The sequence below is a fragment of the Marmota flaviventris genome, chromosome 5 (assembly GCF_047511675.1).
Source record: "Marmota flaviventris isolate mMarFla1 chromosome 5, mMarFla1.hap1, whole genome shotgun sequence".
NCBI lineage: Eukaryota > Metazoa > Chordata > Mammalia > Rodentia > Sciuridae > Marmota > Marmota flaviventris.
The window spans coordinates 118,134,498-118,152,111 of record NC_092502.1 but is presented as its reverse complement, the minus strand read 5'-3'; the positions used below and the strand labels follow the sequence as shown (position 1 = coordinate 118,152,111).

Sequence of the window (17,614 nt, the reverse complement as noted above, 5' to 3'; positions counted from 1 at the left end):
ACAAGGAGAAAACAGAGGCTTGAGAAATAACTATGATTCCAGTTCAGCATTTGAAAACAGTCAAAATCCCACAAATGCATTAAGTTGTAATGATTCTGTGAACCTGCCACATAATAAGTGCTCAGTATATGCTTGTTGAATTGATATGACAATCCTTTAAAAAGCTAACCTTTATGGAGACTAGGAAAGAGGATAACACTTCAAAATTGTGGAGGTTGGAAAGCACACAGGTACTGACAGCAGGCTGCAGAGGGCTAGGAAAGCTGAAGGGAAACTTGATTTACATTACAAAATTCCCCCAAGACCCAGGTACCTCTGGAAAGTGAGGGTGAAGATGAGGTTAAGGCTTCTCTGACAGTGTGTTAATGAAGCAATTATTCTTTTATCCCTTTCCCACTTTGCACAGCCACTGCCCCTGACCCTCTCAGCTCCCAGACTGCTAGCTGTCAAACCAACATGCTCCTAGCAGAAAAATAGAAAGAAGTAAGATACTGACATCAGGAACTTCCCAAGAGACTGAACTAAGATCTTGACAGTGGGAATCCCCCAAAAAATGAACTCAGCTAGATTGCCCTACAGTGAAGATTGCATGCATTGTGCAGAGTTCCTAATCAGCTTTTCTGGTGGACAATTTTTGGTTTAAGCAAAAGAGCCAGGAACACCAGAAAGGTACAGAAAGCCTCTGATATGACTGAGACCCAAACACACTTGGAAGAAACAAAGGCACTTCCCAAAATGTGAACCATCATTAGTATTCTGTGATAGCAAATATGAATGCAGTTTAGATAAAGTGGAAGATAGATAGAGAAGCTAAGAAAACATATATATATATAAAATAGGAGAGGGGGAAAAAAAGAAGTAGACCTCTCCAGAAGTTTTGATAACTAAGTCATAGGAATTCCGGCGGGGGCGGGGGGGGGGAGCAGAAAATAGAAAAAGAGAAACTACAAAAAAGTAATTTAAGAAAATATCTTAGACGTAAAAGGCATGTCAGCCAGCACAGTAGTCTGAAATAGACCCACACAATATCATATCATATCATGACTAGGGACAAAGAGATAATCCTATGATATCCAGAGAGGTTGGGAAATGAGTTTCAAAACAGGATCAAGAATCAGAAAGGCAGCCAGATGTGGTGGTGCAAGCCTGTAACCCCAGCTACTCGGGAAGCTTGAGATAGGAAGATCACAAGTTTGTGGCCAGCCTTAATAACTTAGCAAGACCTGGTCTCTGGATAAAAAATTTTAAAAGGGCTAGAGATGTACCTCTACAGTGGCAAAGTTCCCCTGAGTTCGATTCCCACTACCAAAAAACAAACAAAAAACCCAGAATGGCACCCAAATTTCTCAAAATATAATGGTAGAAGCTATAAGACAATAATACAATGCCTTCAAATTTCTAAAGAAAAATTATTTTTCATTTCCATAATGTGCCCATTCAAGCTTTGGAGACAAAATGTTAAAATATATCTTCCTTGCTTCCTTTCTCAGGAAACTACAAACAAGGAAGTAACCCAAAAAGAGGAAGACCTAGGACCCAAGCAGAACTGGTATAAGAGAGGTCTTCCCATAACAACAGGACCTAGAGAATACATCTAGGAAGAAATGGGTCACAGAGCTCCAGGAAGGAATTGTCAGGAAGATGAAATTGATCGAATGCCTAATTTAATTATCTTAATAGGAAATGTGCACACTTTGGGAAGGACTTGGATTAAATTACTGACAAATCCTACAAAAGTTAGCAAATCTACAAAAAGAACATCATTAACTTCACAGAAAACTAAACAGTATAATTCAGCTTATTAATTTAATTAAGAATTTTTACTCACTAAAAGACCTTAAAACAAGTAAAAAGACAAATTAGGATCTTGAAGGAGATGCTCAAAATATACATAAATGACAAAAATATCAAGATTATATGATGAACTTTTAAAAATCAATAAGACCACAAACAATGAAAAATAGACAAGCATCATGAAGTATTTTGCAGGGCTAGGGATACAGCTCAGTGGTGGTATAGCATGTGCTTGGCATGAGCAGGCTCTGGGTTTGATCCTTAGCACCATGTAATAAAGGTATTTATATTTTTTTCATACAAGACAAAAATCACAACTAGCCAATAAACATAAAAAGAGATTGTACTCATGTTCTATTAATAAACCAAAACACTTGAGGCTGGATACTTTATAAGAAAAGGGATTCATTTAGCTCATAGTTCTGGAGGCTAAAAGTCCAAGGTCAGGCGACCCCATCTGTTAAATCTCTGGTGAGGTCCTCAGGGTTGAATGGCATCACAATGGCAGAGAATGTGGGAAAGAGTTCACATGGTGAGACAGGAAGTTAGATTCTGGAACCAGGCTCACTTATTTTGTTTTGTTTTATTTTATTTTATAGCTCTGAAGATTGAACCCAGAGCTTCATACATACTAGGCAAATGTTCTATTACTAAGCCACATTTCTAACCCTAGACACAGTCTTTTTATAACAACATTTTCATGGGAACTAACCAGGTTTCCATGAGAACTACATTAATCACTTCCAAGGGACCAATGACATGATCGCCTTCCATTAAGCCCCATCCCTTAAAGCTTCCACCACTTCTCATCATCATCATGCTGGGGACCACGCTTCTGGCACATGGACCTTTGTTGAACACACTCAAACCATATCCTAACCATAGAGAAGAAGTTCAACATTATTGGTTATCAGGAAAATGAAAATCAAGACCACAATAATATAGTCATTTTCATTGGTAAAATTTTAAAAGACCAAGTAATAGCAAATATTGGACTTGTAGATCCATAAAATCTTTTACACATTGCTGTTAGAATTTTTTATGTTTTGTCATTAACCTTCCAAAGTAGAAGAAAAACCTACTCTATAACCCTTCTTTGTGGACACGGAAAGTTTTTAATATGAATGATGAGATATGAACAAGAAAAGTCTTAAAACACCATTCAGTAAAAACCTGGAAAGAACTGAAAAGCTTCCCATTGGTGGAGAGTGGATAAATAAACTTCAATAGTTTGCAACAGTCAAAACAAATAAATATACGGAAGAATCTTAGTTATTATAGCATAAGTTTAAAATGAAGCCAGGCATAGTGGTGCATGCTTATAATCCTAGCAGCTCTGGAGGCTAAGACAGGAGGATCAAAGTTCAGTGCCAGCCTCAGCAACTTAGCAAGTCCCTGTCTCAAAAAATAAAAAGGGCTGGGAATGTGGCTTAGTGGTTAAGAACCCCTGGGTTCAATACCCAGTACCAGAAAAATAAAGAAATTCAAAATATTACATAGTGTGATGTACTTAATAGTAAATTTAAAAAGCAGTTAAAAATCATTTATGACTGGTATTATGGAGATTGTAACTTTATTCTTGAAGTATAAAAACCTAACTTTTTTTTTTTTTTTTTTTGACACAGGGGTGTTGAACTCAACTCATCCTCCTGCCTTGAATTCCCAAGTAGCTGGGGATACAGGCAAATGCCACTTCACCCTGCTTTAAGTTAATGTTTTTTAATCTCTTCTGGAACAATTTAAAGACTTCAAAACACCTAAATTTCTTTTATCATTCCCATGTATTCTAATTTTCTCTGTTTTAATGCCAGAAAACATTATTTCTCTTGTTTCCTATATATAATTTTTACTTGTTTTACCCACATATTTATCTTTTTTTTTTGCTCTGCATTCCTTTCTATGTTCGTAGATTTCTACCTGGAATTATTTTCCTTCTGATTGTTGAACATCCTTTCATTCTCGGTTTTTGTTTGAAAACATATGTCCCACAATTTTAAAGCATTGCTTTGGTTAGCTTTGGAACTAGAATTCTAGGTTGGGAATTTTTTTTTTTTTTTCCCTGAGTACTGGGGATTGAACGTAGGGGGCACTTTACTACTGAGCTCCTACATCCCAAGTCCCTTTTATATTTTATTTTGAGACAGTTTCTCCCTAAATTACTGAGGCTGACCTTGAACTTGGAATCCTCCCACCTCAGTCTCCCAAGTGGCTGGGATTACAGGTGTACTCCACTGTACCTAAAAGGGACTTATTTTCCTTTTGCACTTTAAAATATTGTTTTATTGTCTTCTAGTTTCCACTAATGCTGTTTTACTGGATGTTTCTTTGAAGGAAGTCTTGTCTTTTTGGGGGGGCGGGGGGCTACCAGGGATTGAATTTAGGAGGACTCAACCACTGAGCCACATCCCCAGCCCTATTTTGTATTTTATATAGAGACAGGGTCTCACCAATTTGCTTAGTACCTTGCTGTTTCTGACGCTGGCTTTGAATCCTCGATCCTCCTGCCTCAGCGTCCCAAGCAGCTAGGATTACAGGCCTGCATGATCTTGTCTTTTTCTGACTTTTTTCTGTTTCTCTTTGCTCTCAGAGTTAAGTAATCACAGTATAATGTGTCTAGAGGGGGTGTGTTTATCCTTTTTGTGATTTGAATCTTGAATCTCTGGCTTTATATACTTAAGCATTTTTAGGAAAATTCAAATATTACTTCTGTTCAATTTTCTTTCTCCCCTCCTGTGTCCTCTAAAAACAAACAAACAAAAAAAACTATCAAGGCAAGGCATAATAGAAAATATTACTTTTTATTCTTTTTCTTGCTTCATTTAGTATGTTTTTATCCAAGTAACTTTCAGTTAACTAATTCTCCTTTCAACTATGTTTAATCTTTCATTTACTCTTGGGGGTCTTGTTCTAGAATTTCAGTCTTTTTCTGGGTGTTTTTTTTTTTTTTCCTGGTGGTGCTGGGGATTGAACCCAGGGCCTTGTGCATGCGAGGCAAGCACTTTATCAACTGAGCTGTATCCCCAGCCCTGCTCTTTCTTATAGCTCCCAGTTCTTTACCAAATTTTCCTTCTTGTCTCTTATTTCTTTGAGCATAGCAAATATAATTATTTTAAAGTATATGTCTGATAACTCCATTATCTTGAACCTCTGCTATCTTTTGTTCTCTGGGTTTTTCATCATGTTTTCTTATTTTTGGTCGTATCAAGCATATCATGAAATCTTGTAGAGATTCCCTGAGGTCTAAGAAGAGCTCATCTTATTACAGTGAATATGCAAGTTTGATTCCTGTTGACTGCTAAAAGCATTGGCAATATTGAATCATCTTAATTTCCTAGAGGACTGAGGAATTTTCAGGTAGGCTTCAATATTTATGAGGACTAGTCTACTTCTCCTTCACTTTTTACTCCTAGGATTTAGCTATTAATGATCTCAGTCTAAAACCTAGCAGATATCCTACACCCTTCCTCCCTGGGGCACTGAACTCCAATTTTGTCCTGTTGGTCTTATGAGTCTGTCAAAAGCTTTGCTCAGCTATTTAGTCACCTCTTCCAAATCTGCAGATGGCTAAGGAAAATACAGCTCTGAATGCCTACTTTGCCTCTCTGAGTTTTTTTCTTCTTCCTGTTCACAATCTTATAATTCTTCTCTGTTTTGTTATCTCTGATAATTTCAAACAGAAAAAAAAAAAAAAAAACTTTGTCTAGAATTTCAACTTATTCTCCATGAAATAATTCCAGTTACAAAAATTGCCATTAAAGTGAACCCCCAAACTAGCTTTGTTTATAATCTGCTAGCTTTGTTCATCTCTATAAAGTTATATAAAGAAGAAAGTAAGGATATGACAAAAACAAGATTTAGGGACTATGGTTCGTTTAGGTAAAGAGAGGTAGAAGGATGGATAGGTTGTCAGTGAGAAGATGGTTAGATAAAGGTTATTTACAAGTCTAACTTTCATTTTAGGTGCCAGTTCAAGGGTGCTAATTGCATTATTTAAAACAGCTAATTCAATAAGGAAATAAAAGAAAGCTATGCATAGACCAGTGATAAATAGGTGTCATGAATAATTGTTATAATTAATCTAAATCTATGTGCCTTGGGTTCAATAAAAAAAAAAAACATAAGGAAGGAAAAATAATCATAGTATATTATATAGTGCAGGAGGGGCTAGCACCTAACTCATGTAAGCACTGAATAGTGATCTAACCAAAACTGTTTTAGAGCTAAGTTTAGAGATTCAAAGTGTGAATTTGTGCAGAGGAAGTAAATGATAACTAAATCCTTATCTTCTTTATTGGGAAATTAAGATAATAATACCTAAAATGGAAAAGTCAGGAAGTCATAAAACAATCATTATTTAGATCTAACAAGATAAACGAGCATCTTCAACCAGAATTCAAAATGGTGCAAAGGATAGTAGCATGAGAGTCAAAAAGAAAGATGATGTTTATGACAAGGCTATTAAAGCTGCTTGAACATTTAAACTGTTGTAAAATCTGCAAATTTAGCAAAATTAAACATGATAAATTATTTTAAATGTGTAATCTAGAAAAACTAAAAATAAGAGACATATATTAAAAAATTAATGGAAACTCATGCCTGAAGATATTGTGCCTAAAACTGATCCTATCAGTTGATCTATTTTTTTAACCAATTGGTTCTCAATCAATTTATTTGCCATCTTATAATTTTTTAAAAGTGAAAAGAAATACAGGCTGCACATCTACATGGACTTTTATTAGATTAATAACCATAGTATATTATCCTAAAATTCAAAAAAAAGAGTAAACTTTTATTTAGGAATCATGAACTGAAAAGATAGCTAAGAAAGATATTATTCAAATTAAAAAGAAAACCTCCAAAAAAATAATTGAAAACTTATTACTAGGTAAACCAAAGACTAGAAAAATTATTTTCCAAAAGAGGTAATAACATTGTTAAACACTGAAAAACTGAGAGTTTTTGCAGAATTGCTGAAAATCCTTTTCTACAATTTTTTTGGTTGCTCTTGAATTTTTTTTTAAATTTTTGTATTGGTTCTTTTTAGTTATACATGACAGTAGGATCCATTTTTATATAATCATTCATATTTATCTTAGTCTAATTGGGACCCCATTCCTGTGGGAAAATTGGAAATTCGTATGTAGTAGAATGAAATTTAACTCCTGTCTCACCCTGCACAAAACTCAACTCAAAGTGGATCAAACACCTAGAAATTAGACCAGAAACCCTGTGCATACTAGAAGAAAATGTGGGCCCAACACTCCAACATACTAGCTCAGGAACAGTTCTGCGTTTCTGGTAGAGAATATCCTTTGTTCAGGCATGATGAGTGGTTACCTTGGTACTGTGTCCATTAGCCATTAACCGTGTGTTTTCTCTCCTAGTTACTATATACCAAGCTTAGCACTCAAATACAACACCCCAGACCCTAGACGTGAGGGTAAGGCACCAGTCGCAGGCCTCTCATTTTACATCCAGTCTGAAAAAACAGTCTGAAAAATATTTTCAACTATAAAAGACGAATTTGCATAGAACATTTAAACTTTATATTCTTTAGTTTTGCCAGCTGTAAAATGGGAATAATCATTCTGGTTTTTTTATTATGTTTGCTCCAAAAAGTTATAATGACAATTGTCAAAGACAAATCACTTAAAACAAAAAAACCCAGACTACTTGGTGGTTACCTATGATGATAAGCACAAAGAAAAAAGTGACAATGAGTTTCATATCAAGGTAGGAACAGGATTGTTTCAGCTTCTTAGGGTGTCTGCATGAGAGGGTATAATTTAGCTGAAGGGAATGAACCATGTATATTATGTAAACAAACATACATATTTTAAAATCTTGTGATATTTACTAGATACTTGTTGTAGACTAGCTCTTGTAAGATACAAAATAATGTGCCTATTTTGGTGTTGACATATCCACAAAACCCTAATTTAGTTTTCCTAAGTTTAGGAAGCTTACAGCTTCCACCAAAATAAATGAATATAGAACATATTTTTCCAGCACCCTAATAAGCAAGACGTTGACAGGCTCCATAACATTTTTTGTTACATGTTTTGAGTGACCACATTTTAAGTTACAGGGATGACAGATCCCATGGCCATAAAAAGTTTTAGCACTCCCACCCCATTAGATATTGCATTTATATCCAGCTGATTCATTTCTGCCTCCACGTTGGGTAACTAGGGAAAGAGTGATGTCATTGCTCAGTGCGGTATTTAGAGGTTTCTCTGCTTGGGCTCTCAGTTTGGGAAGCCAACTGAGCTGCTGATAGGAGGAATAGTATCTTTCTATTTAATTAATTGTTTGAGGAAACATACATATTCTAAAGTGTACTGCTTTTGAAAAGTCACCTGTGCATTAGAAGCAAGAATTTTTTATTTTGTTGTTGTTGGTGGTGTTAGGGATTGAACCCAGGCCCTTGCTCATATAAAGCATGTGCTCTACAACTGAGATAAACCCCCCAGCTCCCAGCAAAAGTTTTTTGATGTACATTGACAACATTTAGCTAATTTTGTGACCCAAATTAATGTTCCCCCTTGGGCCTCCCTCCTTTCAGCAATCATCCTTCAACTGGCCCTCATTAACAACTTGCTTTTGGTCTGAGAAGCTAGCTCTATGTTACTTTTCTTCATTGTAGTCTTTCCAATTCATTAGGTTGTTAACAATGAGGGGTTTTTGTTTGTTTTGTTTTGAAATAACTAATACCTAGATAAAAGCTACCTGCCCCCAAAATGGAGCAGAAATTAGTTAGCAGCCTTTCCAGTAAAATAAATAAATGGGTGCTCAGTACCATTTAGCAATCACTTGCTCAAAATATTTGTGTTCTCAGTTTCCAAAATTATTTTACTTCCCTTTATTGCTCAAACTTGCTTTGTCCCTATTGCCCTTCCTCAGCTTTTGACCTTAAAACATAACTCCTTGAGAAAAATAGAAGCAACTGTCACGAATTCCTTTTTTTTTTTCCTCTCACCATCTAAACCATCAAACCTACCCACATTCATACCTGTTTGTACTCTGCCTTCCTTCCAATTCTATAAATGAGGAGTCCCTAGTCAGTCTGGAAGCCAACCCTACACTGAGGCTCAAGATCCTACACTACCACTCTCCCCTCAACTCCCCATTTCCTGCGAGTTTCTTCTCTTATGCTAGACACTCATCATTCCTGTCATCTGCTGTCTCTTTGTCCTTGGCCCTACATACCATTCCTAGCTAGGGGCTCATTTCTCTTCTCCCCAGTCACTGGCAAACATAATTTATTTTAAAAAGAGAGAGGGCTGGGGATGTGGCTCAAGTGGTAGCGAGCTCGCCTGGCATGCTTGCAGCCCAAGTTCGATCCTCAGCACCACATACAAAGATGCTGTGTCTGCCAAAAACTGAAAAATAAATATTAAAAGTTCGTTCTCTCTCTCTCTCTCTCTCTCTCTCTCTCTCTCTCCCTCTCTCTCTCTCTTCTCTCTCTCTCTCTCTCTCTCTCTCTCTCTCTCTTTAAAGGGAGAGGAGAGAGAGAGAGAGAGAAACTGAGAGGTCAACTGTCCAAGAATTTGGACCTCTGAAAGAGTAAATGCAGTTGGCTGTCTCCATTTCCTCATCTTCTGTTTTCTCCAACCTCTGACCTTCTGCCCGCATTACTTCACTGAAACTGATCATCCAGATTCCTCTTGGCAGCATGCAACCCAATTGATACCTCTTTTATTCCCCCAAGAGCAGAGACAAAGACTTGTATACTGATGGTTTGGGGGAAAATTCCAGGGAGTTAAAGTGAGCAATTGCAGAACAGAGGAAAGCTAGTCCAAGGTACTGTTATGGAGTTGGCCTCTGCTACAGGGTTCATGAGACTCTGAAGAGTTTTAAAAAATGCACCTTAGAACTGTCTGCCTAGGGGATAAAGAAGAAGCATGCATCTAATTGAGCTCATCCCAGAGGGCTTTGTGAGGATTATAGGAGATAATGCAGTTAAAGTGCTGAGCTCAGTGCCTGACATACAATAAATGCTCAATGTATGCTAATCATTGTTGTCAACACCATTATAATTATCTGCTCAATCTCTGCATTTACCAAAATACTATAACTCTTCAATGTTGTCAACTACTTCTTTTATTTATTTTCATGTCCCTTCTTCCTCTTCCTCAATTTATCTTTATTTCAAAATTATTCCAATCGAAATCACAATCTCAAACTCACTCTCATCCCATCTTACCTCATTTTTTTCTCACCTCATCTTATTTCATCCTGTATCATCTCATTCTGTCTCATCTCATAGTTTAAGGAGTTATTATCATTACCCTTTTAATCATCATCAGAGTCAAAAAAATCTGCCTCCAGAATTAGCTACTCTCTGACTTATAGTAAACTCTTCCTTTTGTTTCTTAGTGATGTTTTTCCTCAAGTGTGCACCCTTAGACTTTATAGTGTAGTCTTGCCCAAGTTTTTAACAAGTCTTTTAATTTCCTCTACAATTAGTTTGTTGAAGAACTTGGGCATTTTTCTAGTATTTCCAACAGTCTAAGATTTTGTTCAAGGCACAGTTAAACATGATCCTGTCTCCTGCATTTCCTGCAAATTGGATCTAGACACTTGATTGAACTCAGGTGCTTCAATAAGGTGGTAGGGGCTTGTCTGTCTTTTGTAATGTCATCATTGACCAGAGGTATTAACTCAAGGGGTTGGAAAAAAAGGTGAAATACTGAAATATTTCAGTTGTTTCATTTGCATTTATTAGCTAGAAAAGTTTTTTAAAGAAACGCTTCTTTTCATCTATAGTTTGGTAACTCAGTAGTACAATCCATGTAGGAAAGACAAGATAAATCCTTGATTATTCTTTAAAGGTTTTTCAGATGATAAATTTATTCCTTGTCATCCTCTGAAGTAGATAATTTTTTTAAATACCATTATAAACAGATGACTTTATACAGACCTGATGGGTTTCAACTTATTGCAGTTCCTGTCCTTATTGAAGCTCAAAGTGTTACATTTTAGTCCAGCAGGAGCCTCTTTAGGTTGTCTCCTGAATCTTTTAGACACTTTTTAGTTACTTGTTAGTGTACTTACACTCTGGTATGATATGTTTCTGATTTATCTTAAAATACTTCTTGCCTCAGTCATTTCTTCTAGAAGCTCTGGTTTCCTTCAGTAGAAAATTATATTTTGAGACCACCATCTGGGGGATTGGTCATTGTTTCTAGGATTTTCATGGAAGCAGGAGATATATATATATATATATATTTTTTAAATGCATGCTACTATGTTCAATTCAAATTCATGATTATAGAGCTTTTACTTAGCTTCCTCTGTATCTCCTTTTTTCTACACCATGAATCTTGGTTCTCATAGACACAAGGGATGAGAGAATTAGAATATCATATAATAATTCATTTGTTTTATCCCAACAGCATGTGCAATAATCTCAGAGTAACAATTCTAATATTATCACCAGCAATTATTTTTACTAAAAGCAGTTCAAATTCTTTTTTGATTTTTGCATATGCTTTCCCTTTTTCTACCCCTTCATTTTTTGTGCTGTACTATATCTACATTGTCAGAGCATATTATTACCTTTTAATCTTTAGTCTTAGTTCTACAAATAATTATATATTTAATGATCACTACCAATCCTTCTATAGGTATCTGAGTTATTTCATTGTCCAAAGCGCATTCTCTAGTGGATTCCTTGAAGAAACACTCACAGGAATGACATCCTTCAGTTCTCACTTACTGACAATAGTTTGTATATGTGAAAGATATGGCTTGCTAGGTATAAAACTTTGGCTTTTTCCTTTCTGGAGTGTATTAAATATGTGACTTCCATTTTCTCCTGCCATAAATAATTGGTGTCAAAATGGTCTGTCATCTAATTTTTTTTTCATCTTAGGTCAGATGCTCAGAGTTTTTTCTTTTTATTTAAAGACTATGGATTTTAAATGTAGTTTCAAATATTTGTTTATTTTAGGAAATTTTTTCTAAATTATGGTTTTTAATATTTGTATTATTGCCTTGTTTTATTTTCTCCTTCAGGAATCTCTATTATCCATTAGGGTGATGTGGTGCATACTTGTACTCTCAGCTATTCAGGAAGCTGAGGCAGGAAGGTCACAGGTTCCAGGGCAGCCTAGGCAACTTAATGCCCCTGTCTCAAAAAGAGCTAGAAATTGTAGCTCAGTAGTAGAGTACTCCTGTACCCATGGTGAAAATGGCATCACAGATGGAATTAAGTAAGTAAGTAAATCAGTGGTATCAGTGTAAATGTTAGAGAGGTGATTGAGAGCTTTGTAAATCATTGTGCAGAAATATATGGTTCTATTCAGTGCATTAATATTGTAACTGAACTTTAGCTTCTGACTTTATACTCAAGTGTTAATGAACAGACAATTTATTTACTGATTAAATAAAAATAGTTTCCCACATCAAGGACTGAGTAGATCAGGGCTTTAGAGAATTATTACTTAAACCTTTGCCTGGTAGTCAATTCAATTTTCCATGTGATTTAATTCACCACTGCTTTACCCACTGTGTTAGAACAATATTCACCCAAAACTAGTGGGGCTTTTTTTAAAAATATTTATTTAGTTGCAGATGGACACAATATCTTTATTTATTCATTTTTATGTGGTGCTGAGGATCAAACCCAGGGCCTCACATATGCAAGGCAGGTGCTCTACCACTGAGCTACAGACTCAGCCCCAAAACTAGCGTTTTTTAAAAAAAATAATTTAAGATCTCCTTGCCAGGCCACTCTGTCAAGTATCACTTCTTAAGACCATATTATGTCTCTGGTATTTTTGCTATTGAAGAGATAACATTCAGTATAATTTGTTTTCATTTAGACTCCCATATACGGGATATTTTTGTTATAAATCAAAGTATAAAATATCTTTTAAAAAATAATTACAATGCCATCATTGATGGACAGATGGATAGACAAAGATATGTAAATACATGGTAAAGCAAGTGTAGCAAAATGTTACAGGCAGAAATCTTGATAATAGCTATAGAGTTGTTACCCATAAAAATCAACTTTGCCATATGCTCAAAAGTAAGAAATACCATTGTAAATTTTAAGTCTTTCATAAAGAGAATGAAAATTGCCTGGGATTTTATTCTAGAAGTTCCTTATATAAAACCAAACAAACTTTGTAAGATTTAGAAGAATTATATTTTAAAAGTTTCTTCATGTGTATCTAAGTGCATTAACTTTCACAAAATGAGAGTTTCTCAGAAACAGGTTGTATCTGTTCTTCTTTACGGAAGTTCTCTATCCAAAATAGTTTCAGGAAGGAGGTTTCCTTGATACAGGCTTAAAATAAAAGCCAAATTAAAAAAAAAAATTCTGGCTGACTGAGCTAGGTACCAGAAGACTAGCACAGACCGCGCTTCCTTCCCACACGCCCTTGCACTCCATGGGACTTCTGCTTCCAGCTGGCACAGGAGGGAGGTGTTTAGTTGAGGGCATGGACTACAAAAAGATTTTAAAAGAATGACATTGACTTTGCCATGTGTCCCTAGAAATGGGCCGAATCCCTCAGCACTAGAGAAATAAAGGCCACAAAGCAGACCCTCAGAAACTGGGCACTAGCAGGTCTGTTGCCAAGTGCCCAGAAAGTGAAGGGGGAGGCCATTCTTCCAATTCTTCATGGAAGTCGAGCCAACTGTGACATCTTGAAGACTGGCAACCTGAGGAACATCCAAAAAATAGCATCCCTGGCATGGACATGGTTGTTCTCAGAGTGTGAGCCTTCCACAGAAACCACATGGGGTTCATTTAGCTAGATTCCTGGGTGGTGGCAAGGACATCTGAATCAAAAAGGGAAAGGTGAAGCATGCCACAGGAGTCCACCATGACAGACTGGTGGTAGGCACATGTGAGACTCTCTTAGTGGCTCACAGAAACAAACAAGGGATTCTTTGAAGGATTGTTCAGGGGTTGGTTCCTTAAAAGCAGATCCCAGGATGGAAATTCCTGTTCAAGTGATTGATTTGAGGGATGTTCCCAAGAGAAGGGGATGAGGGAAGCAGCAAAGGGGAGGGGAAGAAAGCTACCCACAAACAAGGTCTTGCTGGAGGTCAGCTTCTGTTGGGTCCCACACAACAGTTCTGGAGGATGGACTGCGTCACAGAATTGGTCCTACCTGAGGCAGGTGGTCAGTCCTTGTATTCCATGTGTCAGCCAGTCTTGACTAGTGTTTCTCCCCACAAGATTTGTAGGTGGGAATAGCTTTCCTAATAAGAGACTCCAGGGCAAATTCTTTGGAGAAAAGGGAATCTCTGTCTTGTTAAATTGCAAACCATAGTTATAAGTGTATGGCCTAGAAGAGGGAGCCAGGTGGAGTACCAAAAGCAATCTACAACTGCTTTATTTTTCTTTGGCAGATGGGGGTTTCAGAGTTATTGTCATTTAGATATAAACCTAAATGTGACTCTCATTTTACAGTCATAGTCTTGTGGAGTAGACATGAACCAAATATTGATCTTAGATTAGCTTTAAGCATGTAGACTAGTCAAAATTTTCCAGAGATAAGGGCCAAAATGGGTTAATTGGTTTTCTTTTGGGGAACTGTATCAATTTATGTAATACATTTGTAAGCTCCATACTCATAATTAGAAAAATAATTTTTTACAAACAGTTTAAAATATCAAGGAGATAGCAACAGTGTGAAAAGACAATTCAGAGTTGGCTCACAGGAACTCACCACTACTGTGGCGTCATTCAAGTCTTCAAACTTCTCTTGTTACTAGTATATAAGGCACAAATGACACTGCCCACAACCTTATTACTATTTTGCTTATTATATCTGTGAGGTAATAGGGAGCTGTTGAAAATCCTCAAACAGAGGCAAATGTCCTTAAATTAAAATGTATCTTTGGGAAAGACTAACCCAGTAACTCTGTGCCTGGAGGAAAGAGAAAGAGACAAAGTAGGAGGCTGGCACAACTCAGCCTTGAGGTGGTGAGGACTCCCCTCCAACCACATGAGGTCCAAGTTCCTTAGAGAACTTCAGCACCCCCTACAATTATATATTCAATGTTCATTTTGGCCACTTTACTTTGCATAAGGGCAGGAATCATTCTGGCCTCATCATTGCATACCCAGAGCTGGATACAAATCTTTGCTGAATTAATGATTTGAATAAAATAGAGGGATGTCGTTTGAATAATTCAATAGATATTGGTCAAGAAAAAATGATAGATTTTGGTACCTAATAAAGGGAATGAGGTAAGTTTCACACTTTGAACACAAAATTATAACAATAAAGCAGTTGGGAGGGTAAGTTTCTATTGCTGCAAAACAAATTACCACCAGGATTTCTGTGGGTCAGGAGGTCAGGTACAGCTAAGCTGTGTCCTTTGCTCAGGATTTCACAGGCTGATACTCTCATCTGGAACTTGGGATCTTGTAAGCTCACCTGGATTCTTGGCAGAACTCAGTTCCTTGCAGTTAAAGGACTAAGGCTGTCAGCTTCTAGAGGCTGTCTTATCCATGGCCAGTTCACAATATGGTTATTTGCTTTTTTAAAACAGAGGCTGAGCATGGTGGCACCCAACTATAACCCCAGTGAGTTGGGAGGAGGAGGCAGAAGGATTACAAATTGGAGATCAGCCTGGGAAACTTAGCAAGACCCTGTCTCAAATTTAAAAATAAAGGGGGCTGGAGATGATTTGACCTAGTTATCCCACTCCTTAGTATATACACAAAGGACTTAAAATCAGCATACTATAATGACACAGCCACATCAATGTTTATACCAGCTCAATTCACAGTAGCTAAGCTATGGAACAAACCTAGGTGTCCTTCAACAAATGAATAGATAAAGAAAACATGGTACAAATACACAATGGAATATTACTCAGCCATAAAAAGAATGACTTTATGACTTATGCCAGTAAGTGAATTGATGGATCTGGAGACTATTATGCTAAGCAAAATAAGCCAATCCCCCAAAAAAACAAAGGTCGAATGTTCTCACTAATATGTAGATGATAACAACAGGGGGCAGGGAAGACTAGAAGTTCAGTAGATTAGACAAAAGGGAAATGAAGCAAAGGGAGCAGAGGATACAGGAATAGGAAATACAGTGGAATGAATCTGACTTAACTTTCCTATGTACATATATGAATATACCATAGTGAATCCCCACATCATGCACAACCACAAGTCTGGGCTCCTAATTGAATAAGATATATTCCCTTTTTTGTATAACTATGTCAAAATATACTCTACTGTCATGTTCAACTAAAAACAACAACAAAAAGGTCTGGAGATGTAGCCTGTGGTAAAGCAACCCTGAATTAAATCCTTAGTACCCCCCCCAAAAAAAAATTCAACAGGAGAGTGCCTTGCTTCAAATCTCTTATTTTAGGGAATGCCTATACCCAGTGTTAAAGGGCTCATCTGAATAGGTCAGGCCCACCCAACTCAAAATCAACTGATTAGGATCCTTAAATCACATTTGCTAAATCCCTTCACCTTTGCTATATTCTGTTGGTTTGACGCAAGCCACAGGTTCTTCTCACAGTTAAGAAGAGAGGGTTACATAAAGATACAGACACCAGGCTGGAGGCATTCATGGGTGCCATCTTCTTTCTGCATACCACAGTAAGTCAGTTTTGAGTGTTGGTGGAAGGTGATAAGCTAATAACAGGTGAAAAGTCAAGTGGGACTTGTGGGTTTGACAGTTGGTATGAGAGAGGATACATTATACAGAGATGAAAACAAAGGGCAAAAGACTCTCTTGGTTTGGGGAAGCTGTTTAATATTTAAGGAAGAAAGAGGACCTACAGAAGTAGAGAAAGATCAGCAGAATGTAAGAAACTGATAATGAACTGTCCTGTAAATAGGAAGGAATTTTAAGAGCAGGGTGATTGACAAGAATCAACCATCAAGGAGGATGTTGGTGAAGCCCATCCCCTTACCATGCAAAGATCTTGAAGAAAGCTGTCTGGTCAAGTGGTGATGTCACAGTTGAGGCTGTAGGGAATGACAGAACAGGGATGTTAAGATAGTAGAAAGAGTCCCCTTGGAGCCCCAATCAGTCAAGAGAATGGCCAACCAGGCTCTCACTGCTTCTCAAAGAGTTTCTCAGGCCCTATTACTCCAGCTCCACCTACACAGCGCTGGAGGGCTTTCATCCTGGGAGGTGTGAGGTGGCTGGACAGTTCACATTGGCTCTGGCTGCCTTTGGGCTGTTCTGCGCAAGGCAAAATGTGACTTTTAAGTATGAAACACAAGTAATCTCCCAACTTGGGGGAATCTGAGATAGGGAGCCTTTCTGCTCTCTGAATAACTAAAACTGGATGCTTCCATCTAGTTGTGTGAGTTGAATTTTTAAATGACTAATACAAATCTTTGCTTGGTTTCTTTCTGGCCAGGCTTCATTTCTTTCAAGCCAGGAGCCCAGCTGCCCTCGCTGTTTTGCAAAGATCAAGTAGAATTCTGAGGAAATGAAATAGTAGGAAGTATTAAGCATTTGTTGGACCCAAGACAGACATTCTGAGACTCTTGAAATAACTGGCATTGCAAGGGGGTATCATTAATCAAATGCAGTATTGCCATATAGAGACTAAATTTAATTCTAATGTAATAAATCCATAAAATAAGACTGTTTCTCTTTTTCTTACCTTCTCTCCTTTCATTCCAAAAAACCAACCTGAAATAATTTTATTTTATTATGAGAGTTATGTAACTAACAAGAACAGCACAAAGAGTATTAGGCATCTGATTCTACCAATATGGCAATAATATCATTGGGTTTTCTTTTCTCCTTCATTATTAGTTACAAATATTACTTCCATCACAGAGCAATTAGCATATGTTATCTCA

The 17,614-nt window shown here is 37.0% G+C and overlaps 1 long non-coding RNA gene across 1 annotated transcript in view; it reads left to right on the top strand.

Annotated features, from left to right (window-relative positions):
* Window positions 1-4,692: 4,692 nt before the first annotated feature.
* Window positions 4,693-17,614, top strand: part of LOC139705792 (uncharacterized) — a 31,785-nt gene continuing 18,863 nt past the window's right edge. Inside the window, exon 1 of the long non-coding RNA XR_011707625.1 lies at window positions 4,693-5,148. This is a non-coding gene — a long non-coding RNA (uncharacterized lncRNA). The remainder of the gene's footprint in view (window positions 5,149-17,614) is intronic.